Genomic DNA, 19407 nt, shown 5'->3' with positions numbered 1-19407 from the left:
TGTCTACAAAGACTCTCGGTAATAACACAGAGTTGTCTACAAAGACACTCAGTAATAACACAGAGTTGTCTACAAAGACTCTCGGTAATAACACAGAGTTGTCTACAAAGACTCTCAAAACACAAAGGTCTGAAAAGTCCAAAAGGGCCTTCAGGCAAAACAAATTAATAAATCAATTGGGTTTATATCTTGATGAGGTAGGTATTTTAAGGTGTAGGGGAAGGCTTCACAATTCTTCACATAGTAAGCATCCGGTACTACTTCCAAAGAATCATTGGTTGTCTCACTTGGTGGTTATGAATGCGCACCACAACACTTTACACGGAGGAGTGGGCGACACCCTTACGAATATAAGGATGTCATTTTGGATACCAAAGGCGTGACAAGCCATCAAATCTTGCATAAAGTCCTGCGTTATATGTAGACGCTATGAAGCCAGAACAGTTTTGTACCCTGGTCCACCACCTTTACCAGAAGAGAGAGTACAAGAAAGCAGACCCTTTCAAGTCGTGGGCGTGGATTACAGTGGTGCAATACATTTGCAAGACCCAGATGGAAAGATGGAAAGGGGGAATCCATACCAATGAAAATCTACGTTTGTCTTTTTACTTGCGCCATGACTAGAGCTGTTCATTTGGAGCTAGCAACAGACATGACTGCAAATACTTTTTTGAGAATATTCAGAAGGTTTGCTGCGAGAAGATCCTGCCCAAGCATCATTATATCCGACAACGCCTCCAATTTTAGAGCAGCAGAAGTGGTTTTGAAAGAGTTCTTCAAGCTAGATGAAGTACAGCAATTCTTCGACAGACGCAATTGCGAATGGAAATTCATACCACCTAGAGCACCCTGGCAAGGAGGTTTCTACGAGAGGATGGTAGGCATAGTAAAGAAATGCCTGAGGAAGGCCCTACACAACAAAAGAATAACTGTGGATGAGCTTCGCACTCTACTAATGGAAGTAGAAGCTCGTGTGAATAATCGACCACTCACTTATGTGCAAGAATCCATTGATGAACCTATGGCTTTGACACCTAACCATCTTCTACAAGGATCTATTATTGAAACCATTCCACCGGTCATCAACAGAGACTATAGGACGGATCCAGATTTTCAGACCACCAGGAACTTATCTAATGAAAAATCATTGATAGATCGCTTTAACTATATTAATAAAGTCATCAAGCAATGGAATCTTGCATGGCGACAAGATTATCTTCTGTCACTCAGAGAACACCACTATGGGTCTGAAGTAAACACTCCATTACCTAAACTGTCAGTTGGAGATATAGTTATAATAGACACTGACACACCTCAATCCACCTGGCCGATAGGTAAAATTTTGTCACTTCTTCCTGATAAGTGGTAATGTCAGGGTCGTGAAACTTTTGTCGAAAGGAAGTGTATCTTTGAGAACGGTAGATAAATTAGTACCATTTGAAATATCTAGTACAGAAACAAACGATGGGATACAAGAGATGAAGTCTTCAGTTACTAGACCAAAACGGCTAGCAGCCATTAAGACCATAAAACTGATGCAGTCAAGAGGCCTTGGAAATGAAAGTGTGGAGGATTAGGTTGTATATATATATATATATATATATATATATATATATATATATATATATATATATATATATATATATATATATAAAACACACTAAGTGTACATAGAGAAATGGAGTTTTCTTGGGAAATTAAATTTTCTGTGGGAATTATCCCACAGAATTACTATATTGAATAAATATATGGTGGTAAGGATAATTACTATCTCATAACTGTAGTTTGAAAAATACCGGGAAAGGTAAAAGGATTCAGTGAAGTACGTTCGACTCCTCGAATAAGAGTCGAAGCAGAAAGGGAGTTGAGCCGGGTTCGACGCCTCGAATAAAGGGGTCGAGGCAGGAAGAGTTGAGCTGAAGAGAAATGACACGGAGTGAATGTAAGGGAGAGGGAGTTAGTTACCTTCCAACCCATATATCAAGCAGTACAACAAGAGCAGCGAGAACAAGTATAACCAGAACAATAGCAGGCTCGAACAGTTGCATTAAGAGCCTCGCTTTCTCAAGTAAGGTATTTATTAAGTGTAGCTTTCCTTGCCAGTGTTAGTTATACGTTATTAATATACCGAGAAGGCGTTACGCTGCGAGAGAATACCAATCACAACGTGAGTAACTCTATGGTATTGTCATACTTGTTATGATTCACAGTGTCATTGTTCATTATTGGACACTTGTACAGTTCCTTATTTTCGTTGTGGTCTCTTACAGTAAAGGAGTGTATGACAGTAAGACTTCTGAGCTCTAGCACCGAGGTAAATACAGTGCACCGAGGTGCATACAGTGAGTGACTGGTAAGTGATTGACGTAATTATCCTATACCTTTGAACCTAATTTCTTGCCCAAATAATTACTTGTTGTGGTTGAATTTTGTTAGAAGGGTGACTTGGGCAGTCATAATAAGATTCCCCACACAGGTTGCAATACTGCTAAGAAGACATGTGAATTAAGTAAATTTAGTTATTTATTGTTAATTTTGGTTATATTTATTTATGTATTGCTAGCTGTGAGTTGATGCAGCTGATTATGGTTATATTTTGAGAGATAAGACATGTAGTGTTAGTTTTGGTTAGATTTCACTAATGGATTTGTGGTTAGATAGGTACAGCTGTTAATAGTGATTTGGTTGTGGTTAGAACTACCTGTTTATACTTTGGTGTGATTTAGCTGTGGTTAGAATTACCTGTTTAGAGTAATTATTTTTACCTGTTTATAATTAGTCGTCAGCTGTTTATAGTTTATTGAGGTTAGAATTACCTTTATCATATTTATTTTCACCTGTTCATAATTTGTTCTGAATAGATTCAGCAGTTTATAGTTACTTGAAGGAAGAATTACCTTTTTAATATTCATTTTCACCTGCTTATAATTTGTTCTGATTAATTTCAGCTTTTTATAGTTTGCTGAGGGTAGAATAGCCTGTTTATTATTATTTTCATTTTACCCATTGATATTTAATTCTGTTTATAATCAGCTGTTTAGAGTTAGGTGACATTACAATTACTTGTTTCTAATCAGTTGTGGTTAAGTTTACTTTTTTTTTTTTTTTTTGTTAGATGCAGTTACTTTTACATATTTGTGGTACATGCCTATTCATAGTGGATATTTTGTTCAATTAGTTTATGAAACTTGCACACCTTTGACATTATTTTTTATTACATTTCAGAGCACATAAGCAAACATGGTGTATTGTGGAGCATGGCATTGGACTACTCAAGCCAAGGTTCCGTGTTCTCCAGGGAGAAGTTTGCTTGAACCCATCAAAGACCTGCCAAGTGATCACTGCATGTGGAATTCTTCATAACATATGTAAGGATTGCAATATTCTCTATGAAGAGGAGGAAGATTTAGGGAATGAGATCAAAGATGCTGATGTGCTCCAGCCTCATGATGAGTTACAACACGGCTGCTGGAGTTCATTTCCGAGATTATTTTGCTCATCTTCACTTTACATAAGTATATACATGAGTTAAAGCATGTAAATTATTATAGCAACTCAAGTCAAATTTAGGCGGTATTCATGATAAACCATAAGTTCTTGCAATGTATGAAATTGAGTTAGAATTGCTAAATATTACAAACACACCCAAACTCTTCACCAGTCACTCCTGTTGTTCACACTGTATTATGGCAAACATATGTAAGTGGACATGAATTAAGTATACTGTACACCACAAAGTTATTGATATTTCAGAATAATAGATATCTTATGTGTTCTTTATGTCTAAGTTTTTTGTATAACATTAAGGAATTAAAGTCAGCCTATGAAAATGATCTCAGCACTACATCCATTTCTTAAGCATTACACCAAAATATAAAAGTTAATATCAATAACCTGGTAGGCAAGGTGCCTGGTAGGTACCTTGCCTACTGGCCCTAAATGATGAAAGGGCATGGTCATATTTATCATGTTCATTTATTTTTCCATAATTTTTCCTCAGACATGAGATCTAAGTGGTCACTGCCAAGCCCTTTCTTCTGCTTCGGCTGGTGTGGAACTGTCCCTGAGACCATCAAGTACTTCCTCCCTCACCATTAAGCCTGCTTATCTTCCTGCTGGTGGCCTCCCTCCCACCATAACCTGCTGCTGTCCTGCCTCACCTGTGCCTGACTGAGGAAGACCTGTAAGCTGCTGGCAGACCTGTCATACTCCTGCAGGACTACCTGAGGGCTCATAAGTAGCAACACATCTTCACAGAAGAAAACTTTCAATATATGTATTTTTCATATTTGTCATTAGGATAATAAAGTACAAATGATGTTTGATTAACTAGTTTTTATTCCTTTTATCTGCTGAACAATATAAATACTAAATGAATAGGAAGCTTTACTACATATATGCTGCTATTTCAGCTAATATTGCCATGTATTCAAGTTCTTGCTCCGCAAGTAGTTTTTTTGTTGCTACTATTACTTGCAGTTTTTTAGCTGCAGCTGCCTTTAAGCTGGCGAGTCTTGCCAAAGCCTGCGGACTCACCAGCGGAGGTTGCTGCAGGTCTGCAGCCTGTTGATCTGTTGCTGGTGGCTGCAGATCCCCAACCTGCTGGGCCACCATCGCTGGTTGAGCAGTGACGACAGACAGCTCTTCCTCCACAGTGGGCCCTACAGTTATTACAACTGGACTGTCACTCTGCAGGGGTGGTAGATCTCTTTCCTGACTGAAATGACAAACAAAATCATGCATTCACTGAGAAAGTTGGTTAGAAAGTTCATAAATTTCCCTAGCATTGTAGTTCCTTTAAAATTCTAGGTTGATGCAAATAAATTCTTATAGCTCCACATCCGCATGCATTTTCCACATAAAGATAGTCTAACACTATGATTAGGAACATTCTACTTATGTTGGCTCACTTTGATTGGTGTCTATTCCACCTTCAATCCCCGAAACACAGGAGTTGTGTACTTCAATGATCTCGGCAAAAAGAGAGCCATCTTGGATAAATCATTAGTTGCAGAGCCACTGCCTGAAATGACTAGATAATGTCATGTTCTCATAGTTCAAGATATCATTACAAAAAAAAAGGTATTCAAGTGGACTAGGACCATATTCTCAAAACAACAAGCATTTATAGCATTGCAGCAGTAGTGATGTCATCTCAAAGACAATATAGGAAGGCTAAATCTGTGAGGCTTAGTTTAGTTTAAATATTTTTCTTTCACAAAAAACATCGCCAGTGGTATTGTTTTTCCGTGACTGTCTTATCAATTGTTGCAAAGTGGTTAGTGGTTTGTGGTGGTTGTGTTTAAGGTTAAATTCAGTTGGATTGTGGTAAGTAAGATTTACCCTTTTATACTCAGTCATAATAAAATTCAGTTTTTATGCTGTTAGATTAATTTTTAGTAACCTGTGATTAGACTACTGTTTATGGGTAGGTGTTCTTAACTTCAGCAGTTTTTGGTTAGTTGCTGTTAGACTCACTTGTTTAAAGCCGTTTCATGTTAGTTTATGGTTAATTTATGCTATGAAATATAGATTTTTATGATATATTATTCTAACTAAGTTAGTTTAGGTGAAGTAAGGTCAGGTTAGTTAAGTTTAGGGTAACCTAACTTGACCTAGCCTAACCAAACTTAACCTTACTTTTTATAACCTAACCTTATCAGAATAACAATTTATTCGGTAAATATGAAATAAAGTTAGATTACTTTAGGATAGTTTAAGTTAAGTCAGGTTAGTTTAGATTAAGTTTATGATATATTATTGTAATTAGGTTAGTTTAGTTTAAGGTAACCTATCTTGACCAAGGCTAACCTAACTTAACCTTACTTTCTGTAACCTAGTCTTATTAAAGTAACAAAATATTCACCAATTATGAAAATAAAGTTAAATTAGGATACGATAGGATAGGTTAGGTTAGGTTAGGTTAGGTCAGGTCAGCTTAGTTTAGATTAGGTTTATGATATATTATTCTAGTTAGGTTACATTAGGTTTAGTTTACGGCAAGGTCCATCTACACATGAACAATTGCAACAACAGGGTATCCTGCACACTCGACCTCTTTTATTAAGCTTATCAAAATTTTGTGCATGTCAGATATATCATAACCATAATAAACTGGCTGCTTCCATTTTGCTACAAATCCACTCAGCATCACACCATGAACTTTGTCATGAGGTTTGTAGAGCATATCCTTACCCTTATGATATCATAACTCCATTCACTTGCAATGCTCATTTCATCTAGTGATATTACACATAATTTTTCCTGTGGACTAACAGAATCTGCTTTAGTTTTCATAAATGACAAAACAGAAGGCAGAATGCCAGATTCACAATCAAAATTCTTGGCTCGTTCATTTAATGTTGGCTTACAAGGCAAAGGAATGTCCTTCTTAGTTATCAGATATTCATAACATTTGGGACTCATGCTTCTCAGAGTTAATGCTGTTGATATATCTTGTCTTCATCTGGCCAGTGTCTAACATATTTCTTACTTATGATGGCATCAATTTGTTTTGCTGAAAATGGGTTTTAAAATGTTTAAATGATACAATGCACTTCACTTTCCTGTACTGATGGATCAGATATGTTTTTTCTTTCAAAGCAGCATTCTGTTTTTTTCACATCTTTATTCTCATTTTCCAGCTGCTGAATTTTCTGAAGTGACAGTTCACTGACATTGCTGCCACTCACATCACTTGTGCCCTCTTCTTTTTCATATTGATCACTTTCATTTATTACATTGACAGGATCAACCAACACATCTTGTAAGCTTGTTTCCCTCATACTTGTTGCCTTTGTAGATTTTTCAGTTGCGTTAGCTGGCAGTGCATCACTGTTGTTCCCTCTCCCAATTCTTGATTCATATTCAGCTTCGGACAATATTTCTTACACAGTTCTTTTGCATCCACATTTTTTTACCCTGCCAGACCTCTCACTGCATCTTCCCATTACACTTTTACCTGCAATTCATAAAATTAACATCAGCTTAACCCTCCCTGTACCACTACTCCAATTTCAGCCCCAACTCGTTTTTACTAATAAATGCACATATTTCTTATAGAAGTGCCATTGAAGAAAAGTCTTAGAATCAAGGCCAATTTACATTGGCCTTGCTTAGATTCATTTCTACTATCAGAAAATTATACTTTCATCAGTAAAAACAAGTTGGGGCTGAAATTGAAGTAGGCTTACTGTATATCAAAATAACACTGGTAATGCTTTTGCTTCACAGGTAGGCTATATAGCACTATAAGCAGTACAGAGGCATACACTGTGTGTGTGTGTGTGTGTGTATTTACCTAGTTGTATTGTACAGAGTTTGAGCGGGGCTCATAATGTCCTGTCTCCATATCTCCATTTATCTAGTTTTTCTTTAAAGTTATGCACACTATGTGCTGCGACAATTCCATTATCCAGTGCATTCCATTTTTCCACCGTTCTGTGTGGAAAACTGTATTTTCCTGCTGCGACAATTCCATTATCTAGTGCATTCCATTTTTCCACCGTTCTGTGTGGAAAACAGTATTTTCCAACATCCTTCACACACTGCCTCATCCTGATCTTCTTTTCATGTCCTCTTGTCCTTCCATTCTCTTCCGCCAACAGCACCAGGTCTTCTTTGTCTATCTTTTCAATATCATTTACTATCTTATACATTGTTATTAGGTCTCCACATTCTCTTCTATCTTGTAAGGTTGGCAGTCCCATTTCCTTCAGTCGTTCTTCATATGTGAGGTCCTTTAATTCTGGCACCATCTTTGTAGCAATCTTCATTATCCTTTTCAGTTTTCTTATATCTTTTTTAGAGCTCGGAGACCATACCACTACTGCATATTCCAGCCTTGGGCATATCATGCATGTGATGATTTTTTTCATCATATCTTTATCCATGTAATGAAATGCCGAGTACTCCTATATTAGTCAACATCTTATATAATAATCCAAATATTTTGTGTATGTGTTTATCAGGGCTCAGATTTTCTTGTATGATCACTCCAAGATCTTTTTCCTCTTTAGTCTTCATTATTTGCTCCTCTGCCATCAAATAGTTCCATACCGGTCTTCTCTTACTCTTTCCTAGTTCCATTATGTGACATTTCTTGGCATTAAATTCCAATTTCCACTTCTTGCTCCATTCATAGATCTTGTTTAAATCTTCCTGTAACAGTAGACAGTCCTCTCTGGTTTTGATAACTTTTAGCAACTTTGCATCATCAGCGAATAAATTCATATAGCTGTTTATCCCAATGTGAATGTCGTTTACATAAACTTGAAACATAATGGGGGCTAACACTGACCCTTGTGGCACTCCGCTAGTTACTTTACTCCAAGATGAGTATGTATCTCTGATCACAGTTCTCATTTCCCTATCCTTCAAGTAATCTTTTGTCCATTTGAGCAAGGATCCACGCAGTCCTCCTATGTTCTCTAGTTTCCAAAGAAGTCTTCCGTGAGGGACTTTATCAAATGCCTTATTAATGTCCAGGCATACTGTGTCTACCCATCCATCTCTGTTTTCAAGTCCTGCAATAACTCTGGAGTAGAAGCTTATTAAATTTGATACACATGACCACCCTGTCCTGAATCCAAATTGTCTGTTCGATATGACTTGCTCCTCTTCTAGAAATTTAACCTATTTTTCTTTGATAATTATTTCACATAACTTCCCTACGACACTTGTAAGTGACACTGGTCTGTAGTTTAGTTGTTCAGTGGCCTTTCCTCCTTTAAATATCGGTATACATTGGCTCTCTTCCCCTCCATTTATTGAACTTTTAATTATTTCCCAAATTGGCTCCAGTAATTGCTCTGCATTCTTTCAACACCCAGCCTGATACACCATCTGGCTCCATTGCTTTTCTGACTTCCAATTTGTCCAGTAATCTTCCAATATCCTCTTTGTGTACTGCGATCTCCTGTAATCCTTGGCAATTCAATGTCCTATTAGGTTCTGTGAAATCATCATCCGCAGTGAATACGGTTTTGAACCTCTCATTAATTATTTCACACATTTCTTTTTCTGTTTGGTATGTCTTCTTTAATTATTTTTTCAATTGTTTCCTTATTCTTTGTTTTGCCATTTATAAACTTATAGAAAAGTTTGGGTTCATCCATTTTATCTACTACATCTTTCTCAAACTTTCTTTCTTCCTCTCTCCTTACTCTAACATATTCATTTTTATTATCTTTGTACTGCCGACTATTACAGTCATTTCCCTGCTTTAAAAGTTTCTTCCACGCTTTATCCTTTGCCTTTTTTGCTTATAAGCATCTAGCATTGTACCATGCATGTGTTTTTTTCTGAACTCTATGAACAGGAACAAACTTTTTTACTCCTTCATTGTATTCCTGTAAGAATATGTCATATTTCTCTTGTACAATCTTCCTGCACATAATATTACTCCACTCAATATCAGCAAAATATCTCCTTAATTTTTTTAAATCTGCTCTTGCATAATTTAATCTCTCTCTTCTTTATAGTCCTCTCTGTAACTTATCTCATCTTCCTCCTGCATTTGCATCTCTAATGTCACATGATCACTTTTTCCCACTGGACTAAGGTATTGTATGATTGGAGGGGACTCTGGCTTCTTTGTGGAGACTAGGTCAAGCAACGATGGTTCTTCTTCCCCCCTGTACCTTGTTGACTCCTTCACCCACTGGTCCATTGTATTAACCATAGTCAACTGTAACACTTTTTCACTCCACTGCCCAGCATTTTCCATTACTTCCAACTCTCTCCAGTTTATTTTTTTACAGTTAAAGTCTCCAACTAAGAGTACTTTTCTATCTCTCCTTATCATGTTATCTATTCACTTTATCACCTCTCTTTGCATATCTTTATGCTCTTCTGATCCCCATGTATTAGTCTTTGGTGGAACATATGTAACTATAATTTTTCTTTTCTTCAAATCTTCTGTTCTGATTGTTACTCCCATTACTTCCACTTTGTCCTCTCCATATTGCACATCCTCCACACATATGTTATCACGAACCATTATTAGCACTCCTCCTCCCCCTTTATCCTTCCTGTCCCTCCTCCAGGTATTATATCCCTCCTCTTTAAAGTTTGATTGATTGATACATTTATTGTTGGATTAATAAATAATTACAACAAAGGAGGAGGATCTTTACCCACCCTCAAAGACTCTTTAAAGTATCAAAAATCTAACACTGGACAGTATACACAACAAGAATACAAGTATTTCAATAAATAAATACACATATTGCACACCTTATTGCCTAAACATCCTACAGTCTCAAACTGAGGATATTCCTGTGTATATCCCTGATCAGAATCTAGAGATTCAATCTGTACAAGTCATCTGACCTTGTGACCTAAATTTCAATGTAACATTCCATGATATAGTGATGCAGAGTGTTCTTTTGCACCACACACCACACAGCACACAGCACACATCAGGAGAAGCACTGACTTCCCAAAAGTATTTGTAGCCTAATCTGATCCTCATTGCCACCCTGTCATGTGATCAGTGTGTCTCCTGTTGTAAGCACAGCTCTAGACACTGCATAGTGAAGACTAGTCTGCTGCCCTATGGCAACAAAGGTCCAACTGATCACTAATGCTACTTTGTACAAAGTCCTTAATGCTACTCTTAACATAACCCAGAGTGTACTCAGTGCCAGGGTCCACTGTGTCATCTTGTCACACTGAGCAAGGCGGTCTGCTTTTTCATTTAGCGGGATACTCACATGATATCCAGATGAAATCCTCACCGGCACCTTTTCTTAATGAGATCAAGACACTATTCTAGATTACAGTCCATAGATCCTCATTGAAATCCTCACCGGCACCTTTCTTAATGAGATCAAGACACATATTAACTAGATTCAGTCCATATGGATTCATCAATGCAGCCTGACTGTCAATAAAGAAATATACATTCTTATCGCCACAATGTATCCTCAGTACAGCATACAGTTCTGCTCTAGTGGAAGACATGGGTGCAGGCTCTTTAAAGTTGACATGGATCTCTTTTTTCAGTTTTGTTTCAACGATGCTCATTACATACAGTTTTTTCTCTTTCAAATAATTCCAAGCTTCCAATATACTTGATAACAAACCATCTATGTTAGTATAAGTCACTCTTAATTTATTGACTCCTCCACAACCTCCTCTTTTTTCCTTAGGCACCACTTCTTTAGTCTCATATCCAGAACTTTCCAGTAAAAATTATTCTTCTCTATTTCTGTCCTTTACTCATTTTTTTCCTTAGCTTCACTTCTTCGCACTTTCTCCTTTTCCCTTTCCTCTATGTTCATATCTCTTTTATCCATATTTCCTTGCGATCGACATCATATGCCAGCTTCCCTTTTCTTGCCATAATTTCCTCCACAGCCACTTGAGATCTCATTTTCATCTTCATTGGTCTCTTATCTCCTTCACTGTACCTTCCCAGCCTCATCACTTCCTCCACCTCCTGGTCAAATTCTTGTGTACTGTCTTGTACTCATTTGATAACCGTTTTGGCCATTTCCCTTTCTTCATGTTCTCTTGTGAATTTATTTGGATTTTTCTTTTCCTTCATCCCATAAATCACGAAGCATTTTTTCTTGTCCACTGCATCCCGCACTAAATCTTCCTTTTCCTTGATAACCTTTATTACAGCGACTTTTGTGTTCTCCTGAATTTGTCTCCTTACCACTTCTGAAAATTGGAACTTTTCCTCTTCTTACTCCTGTTTCCATTCATTTCTTGGTTCTTTCAACTTGTTATCACTTGGACCACCTTCTGCCCTGTCTGTCATCCCGTGCTGCACTTTATCCTGCAAGGGTGTGTTTGTGTGTGTGTGTGTATTTACCTAGTTGTAGTTTTACAGGGCCTGGGCTTTATGCTCGTGTGGCCCCGTCTCCATATCTACACTTATCCAATCTTACTTTAAAAGTGTGCACACTCTTTGCAGACACTACTTCTTCATCTAAACTGTTCCACGTCTCAATACATCTCTGCGGGAAACTATATTTTTTAATATCTCTCAGACATCTTCCTTTCTCAGCTTTTTACTATGCGATCTTGTGCTTGGATGTCATATTCTTCTCTCAGGATCAGTTTCTCATTATCCACTTGGTCCATTCCGTTGATCAATTTATAAACTTGTATCAGGTCTCCTCTCTCCTTCTTTGTTCCAGGTTGGTAGATCCATAGCCTTTAGTCTCTCCTCATATGTCATCCCTTCAAGTTCTGGGACCATTCTTGTAGCCATTTTTTGTAGCCTCTCCAATTTTCTTATGTGTTTCTTTTTATGAGGGGTCCACACTACTCCTGCATATTCCAATCTGGGTCTTATTATAGTATTTATCAATTTCTTCATCATTTCTTTGTCCATGTAGTGAAATGCTACTCCAATATTCCTTAGCAAATTATATGTTTCTCTAAAAATTCTATCAATATGGCTTACTGGTTGATTGTTTTCTTCCATCGTCACTCCTAAGTCCTTTTCCTTTTGACTTTCTCCAGTTCTACTCCATCTCCCATCTTATAGATTCCCACAGGTCGTCTTTCACTCTTTCCCATTTCCATGACATGGCTTTTGTTCACATTGAATTCCATTTCCCACTTCTTACTCCATTCCCAGATCTTATTTAGGTCTTCTTGCAGTATTTCACAATCCTCCTTTTGCTTTATAACTCTGCACAGTTTCGTATCATCCGCAAACAAATTTATGTAGCTGTTCACTCCTTCTGGCATGTCGTTAATATAAATGAGGAAAAGTATTGGTGCCAATACTGACCCCTGTGGCACTCCGCTTTCTACTGCTCTCCACTTGGACTTCATATCTTTAACTACCGTCCTTATTTCTCTCCCCCTCAAATAATTTTCTATCCATCTCAATGTGCTTCCTTTTAAGCCACCCTTCTCCTCTAACTTCCACAGTAATCTTGCATGTGGCACTTTGTCAAACGCCTTTTTTAAATCCAAATAAATGCAGTCAACCCATCCTCTCTCTCTTGTACTCTATCAACTATTCTAGAATAGAAACTCAATAAATTAGTTACACAAGACCGTCCTTTTCTAAAACCAAATTGGCTATTTGATATTAATTTGTTGTCTTCAAGGAACTCGATCCATTGTTTCTTTATTATTCTTTCACACATCTTGCATATTACACTAGTTAGTGATACCGGTCTGTAATTTAAAGGTTCTTCTTTCCTTCCACTCTTATATATGGGAACCACCTCAGCTCTTTTCCATTCTACTGGCACTGTTCCATTTTCTATTGAGCATTTTATGATGTTGTATATAGGACTTGCTAGTTCTTCCCTACATTCTTTCAGTATTCTGCCTGAGACTTCATCCGGTCCCATTGCCTTCTCTTCATCCAGTTCCTTCATTAACTCTTTTATTTCAAGCTTGGTTACTTTAATCTCTTTCATATAGATTGTCTCTCTATTACCCTGTGGCCTCTCAAATTTGGATTCTTTAGTAAAGACCTCCTGGAATTTTTATTTAATAGTTCTGCCATACTTTTGGGTCTTCCACCATCCCGTTCTCTCCTTTTAACCTTTCTATTGTTTCTTTTTGCCTAATTTTTCCATTTATGAATCTATAGAACAATTTTGGTTGCTCCTTACATTTTTCGACAATATCTTTTCAAGTTCTTTTCCTCTTCCTTCCTCACCTTAACATATTCATTTCTCGCTGCCTTGAAGTTTTCCTTGTTTGTTGGATTCTATTTCTCCTCCACCTTTTCCATGCTCCATCTCTTTTCTCCTTTGCCTTGGCACACCTTGCATTAAACCAATCTTTCTTTCCTTCTTCTTTTGGTCTATATTTTGGGACATATTCCTGACTCCTGTTTTGTATATTTCCAAAAATAAGTTATATTTGTCTTGCATTGTCTCTGAGTTTTCCATCTCCTCCCAGTCTACGTTTTTAAAATAGTTCTTGAGATTCTCAATATCAGCCTTTCTGTAATTTAATCGGTCTCCTTTGTATGAATCGTCTCTATCTTCCTTTCCTCTTCTATATCTATTTCTAATATTGCATGGTCACTCTTTCCCAATGGGCACTTATATCTTATATCATCATTCATTTGTATACCCTTGTAAAAACTAGGTCCAATCTCCGGCTCGTCGTTTCCTCTGAATCTTGTGCATTCCTTTACTCTCTGGTCCATCATATTGTCTATCATTAGGTTTAAGAATCTTTCTCCCAGGCTTCTTCCCCATACCACTTTCATAATTTTCCCAGTCCACTTCTTTACAGTTGAAATCTCCTACTAATATCACTTTTCTCCTTTCTTTAACGATTCTCATTAGACTCCTTATTGTGTCATCTATCATGTCTTTATATTCTTGATTGGTCCATGAATTTGTTTTGGTGGCACATATGTTACAATGATTGTTAACTCTTTTTATTAATATGCATCTTAATATACAATACTTCTGCTTTTCCTTCCCACATTCCACTTGATTGATCACTATCTCCTTCCTTAACATTATCATGACTCCTCCTCCTCCTTTACCCACTCTGTCTCTTCTCCATACATTATACCTATTATCCAAGTCTATTTTGATTTCCTCATTTAGTTTTGTTTCAGCCAGGCATACAATATCTGGATTTTCTTTCTTTATGTAATCTCTTAATTCTAATTTACTTGATAAAACCCCGTCTATGTTCGTATACATCATTGTCTTTTGCCTTTATCATTTTTAGTTAAACTTGTTCCACTTTTTTCTCTTCCTTCTCGTTTATATACCATTTCCTTATCCTGTCTCCTAGAATTCTCCAAAAAATGCCTTCTTCTCTTCTGACCTTTCATTATTCTTTTCCATTACTGCTGCTGCCAGTTCATTGTATCTCTTCCTTTCTTCCTCATTTCTATTTTTCTTTATATAGATATCCTTGCAGCCTTCTGTTTCTCTAAGTTTTGTTGTTCTATATAATATTTCTTCTGTTGCTGCTTGTGATTTTAGTAATATTTTAATTGGTCTCGTTTTTCCTTCTTGATATGGTCCCATTCTGTTTATTTCTTCTACTTCCTCTTCCAAGTTCTGCCTATCTTCGTCATTAGATTCTTCAGTAGGTCTTTGACTGATTTCATTTCTTCTTTTCTCTTTTGGTCTATATTTTATATTTTTTCTTTTATTCCAAATACGACTACACTCTTCTTTTTTCTGCAATTTCTCTAACTAGATTTTCTTTTGTCTTGAGGACTCCTATCATTTTGTTTGTCATATTTTCTTCTTTTCTTTAAGTTGTTCTTGAATCACCTCCTGAAAATCGGCCTTATCTTTCTTATCTTGGACTCTCCATGCTTGTACTTCTTTTTTAATCACGTTCTGTACTCTTTCCTCTTCCTTGTTTACTAGATCTTTCAGCTTCTCCTTTTCTTTCTCGGCTTTACCGAGTCCTTCTTCCATCTGCTTCTTGTAGTTAGCTACTTCCTTTTTTAGTTCTTCGTTTTCCGCTCTTAACCTAGCTTCATTTTCTTCCACTTTTCTTATCCTTTCTCTCAGTCTTATAAACTCCATTTCCTGTTCTTTATTCTCTTTCATTTCCATCTTCTCCTTTATCAGTTTATCTAGTTTACATTCAATATTGAACACTCTCTCAAGTAGTGAAGTTCTCGTCGTATCGAACCCTTCGAATACGCGTTCTCCCTCACCGTCATAGTCATCATCAGCCCCTTCTCTATTCTCATGTTTGCACTTGGATGGATTATCTTTTTCACTCATTATTCTTTAATAATTGATTTCATGAAGAGAGAAAAAAAAATGAGTCCACACTACCTGCCCAGACCACTGTAAATACTATACAACAGGTGTAGTGAAGATCAGCTGATCGTCGGAACTGCGCCAGTGCGTCCGCTCTCAACCGCATGTGTGTGTTTCACTGTTTGATCTGCTGCAGTCTCTGACGAGACAGCCAGACGTTACCCTACGGAACGAGCTTAGAGCTCATTATTTGCGATCTTCAGATAGGCCTGAGACCAGGCACACACCACACACCGGGACAACAAGGTCACAACTCCTCGATTTACATCCCGTACCTACTCACTGCTAGGTGAACAGGGGCTACACGTGAATGGAGACACACCCAAATATCTCCACCCGGCCGGGGAATCGAACCCCGGTCCTCTGGCTTGTGAAGCCAGCGCTCTAACCACTGAGCTACCGGGTGTGTGTGTGTGTGTGTGTAATTCACCACGGTCGTCTACTGGTCACCCAGCCAGTCTTTCCCATTATGGAGCGAGCTCAGAACTCATAGACCGATCTTCGGGTAGGACTGAGACCATAACACACTCCACACTCCGGAAAAGCGAGGCCACAATCCCTCGAGTTACATCCCGTACCTATTTACTGCTAGGTGAACAGGGACAACACATTAAGAGGCTTGCCCATTTGCGTTGTCGCTTTCCGAGATTCGAACCCGGAGCCTCTTGGGTGTGAGCTGAGCGTGCTAACCACTACACTACATGGTGTGTTTGTGTGTATGTGTGTGTGTGTGTGTATATATATATATATATATATATATATATATATATATATATATATATATATATATATATATATATATATATATATATATATATATATATATATATATATATATATATATATATATATATATATATATATATATATATATATATATATATATATATATATATATATATATATATTATATATATATATATATTGCTGCGACCCTCCTTCAGCTTCTTCTTCAGGGAGGGGACGCCTCACAATCTTCTCGGGATTCGGGGCGTGTGTGTCGAGGAGAAGGACTTTACCCTGGTAGCGCGGCGCGGCTGGGGTGGAGCGGCGGGCAGATCGCTCTCTCACGCCTGGCAGTCTGCTGCTATAGCACCCACTCTCACTCAGCTCAGTCACACAGAGTGGGGGGAAGGAAACACTTCTTCCTTATTTTCTCTATATTACAGCAACTATAGACGAGTCACCGGGAACAGGTGGCGGCAGCACACAGGACGGGGCAGGGGGCGGCAACAAAGTACGGGTAATACTTTGTTAGTTCGTCAGGCACTTCACTGTCTCTCTCTCTCTCGTTCACTCTCTGACTGCTCCCCAGAGTATGACTTGTTCCTTCGAGGTCTCTTGCTACACTCCTCTCCTCTGTCCTCGTCGGTGCCACACAGTGCCCCACAAACCACGCCTCCTGTGCTGTCGTACCTGCCAGGCAATGTCCTTACGAGTCTATTTCAGCTTATTAGGTAACGCTATTTACCTTAACCGCTAATTACCAATATATCCCTAATAATGCTGGCTACAAGTAATTCACACATGCATGCATTTATTTATACGGTACCGTATGACAATTATCCCAGGGCTGGCCAGTGTCCTCACCCATACACACACACACACACTCTTATCTCCCCGAGACTTCCGGGGTCACATCTCCTCCGTCATGGAGGCCTAGCTCAGCGTCCCTTCCATTAAGGTCTGATAGTTTCATAAATACGAGCAACCAACACCTCGCTCACCCTTTAGCTAAAGTCTGCACATATGTACTCATATGTACTACCCATATGTATTCTCTTATGACGTTGCTCCACACTCACACAGGCACACGTACATATCTGGGAGGCTGCTGCAATACACACACAGAGAGAGAGAGAGAGACTCAACAAGAGCAACAGCAACAGCAAGAGCAGCGGCAGCAGGAGGAACAGCAGCGGCACGACCTGAGGGACAGCCTCGAGCACCGCAGGAGTTGCCGCCTTGACAGTGCTCCACAAGGCACAAGTGCAGCGCGTACCCCACCTGACGGACTTAGGGGCAACCTGGAGGAGACACGAGGTTGGCACGAGGACGGTGTCGGCCAATGACCTCCTCCTGGAAGTCCCGAGGTCCCATAGCTCTACTCACCAGCGTGCCTTTACATCAGCAGCGGTGGTGTGGTGGAACGAGCTCACTACAGATGTGGATGTGAGGGGCCTGTCCACACAGCAAATCAAGGTAGCAGCCCATAGGTGGCTGCGTCTACACCCTCCTTAATGTCAATTTTGTACATAATGCTTCGCCTAGGATGTACATAGTATTTTTAAGTATTCATCTAATATTATCTATTAAAATTAAGTTTAGTTAATTTGTTTATAATGTAAGTGTAAGGGCAGTAGCTTTAAGATAGCTCACCTACGGCAAGGACGAGCTTTAGCATAGGCATACTTACTTAACTGTCCCATGTAATATACATAACCACCTGTTTAAATAAAAAAAAAAAATATATATATATATATATATATATATATATATATATATATATAGAGAGAGAGAGAGAGAGAGAGAGAGAGAGAGAGAGAGAGAGAGAGACCTGGTAGGTAGTGGGTGTGGGGCAGTAAGGATGCAGAAAAGTCTTCACAAAACTTGTCTCCTGTGCCAGGTAACCTCCCTTCTCCCTAGAGCTGCGATTAGGTCGACTTATTTTGTGGGCCTTGTTACTAACACCCATCCTCAGACTCGGCATTGTTCTCTCCAGTCTCCACCCTAGTCTGGTGCATCCTCCTCATTACTTTTCTGGCTAGTGCTTGTTTCGTTTGTCTTTGAATCTACTCTGCTTTTTTTTTCTTTCCTTCGCTGTTGATTGGTAGCTATAGGTTTCTTTTGATCAGTTTTTTTCTTCCCTTACTTTCAAAAATTTTTTGCCCTTACCTGTCTTTCCAGCATAGGTGTGGTCAAGTTGAATTGTTTTACCACAGACTGTTGTGTTTCAGCGCCGCTGGTTTCCTTACTTGGGTCAGACTTTTTTCTCTGCTTTTCCTCCCTGACCATTCTTTACCTCTTCAATTTCTTCTGTTTTTTCTCTGCCATCTTTTCGCAGGTACCGGTCATCTTCAACCCCTCTTGGTTCTCTTCCTCCACTGAGTCATCATCCTCCACGGTCTCACTGGTGGTAATGTAACCATCAAGTTCATCCTCAGATTGGACTTCCATACTTGCTTCTTCCATTTTCTTCTTATTCTGTGATGACTCCTTCCACTTTCCACTCTAATTTCATACCTTTAAGGCACATATTACATAAAAAAAACTGCATTTTCATGTGTGATTTCCTTCAACCGTTGGAACCACTGTTCACATTTATAACATCAATTATAAAAAGAAAGACAAAACCATACCTACATTGCACTTTTCCATACACTCCTCCAACTCATTCAGAATTAGCTCAAAGTAGTTATTTTTGTTCATACGAACATTCTTAGGCAAAAACACTAATTTTCCAAGACCATAATAAGAAAAACAACCCCACACCATCAAAGAATGTGGGTGTTTTACTATGTGTGTTGTGTAGCAAGTCTATTGGTTAGGTACCTAGAGCATGTGTGAAATAAGGTTTTGAAACTGCGCGGCAACTCCGGTATCCCAAGTTTCACATATCTTCGCACAGTCCTTTCACTCACTTTAGACAGTAAAGAGAGTTCCTGGC

At 38.4% G+C, this 19407-nt stretch overlaps 2 long non-coding RNA genes across 3 annotated transcripts; one reads left to right on the top strand and one right to left on the bottom strand.

The window, feature by feature from the left end:
* The first annotated feature begins 1796 nt into the window (after nucleotides 1-1796).
* Nucleotides 1797-4325, top strand: LOC123501430. 2 transcript variants are annotated; one of them, XR_006673634.1, is made up of 4 exons: nucleotides 1797-2073; nucleotides 2271-2353; nucleotides 3226-3368; nucleotides 4001-4325. It is a non-coding gene; the product is annotated as an uncharacterized LOC123501430 (long non-coding RNA). The 2 variants fall into 2 exon arrangements; XR_006673633.1 differs by having other exon boundaries at nucleotides 1797-2167.
* Nucleotides 4326-4340: 15 nt separating this feature from the next.
* On the bottom strand, nucleotides 4341-16953 carry LOC123501431. The gene is made up of 4 exons (XR_006673635.1): nucleotides 16760-16953; nucleotides 6196-6961; nucleotides 4911-5032; nucleotides 4341-4717 (listed from the first exon to the last, which is right to left on the bottom strand). It is a non-coding gene; the product is annotated as an uncharacterized LOC123501431 (long non-coding RNA).
* Nucleotides 16954-19407: the final 2454 nt, after the last annotated feature.

The sequence above is a fragment of the Portunus trituberculatus genome, chromosome 9 (assembly GCF_017591435.1).
Source record: "Portunus trituberculatus isolate SZX2019 chromosome 9, ASM1759143v1, whole genome shotgun sequence".
NCBI lineage: Eukaryota > Metazoa > Arthropoda > Malacostraca > Decapoda > Portunidae > Portunus > Portunus trituberculatus.
Note: the sequence above shows the minus strand (reverse complement) of the source record. Positions and strands in the feature narration are given on the sequence as shown.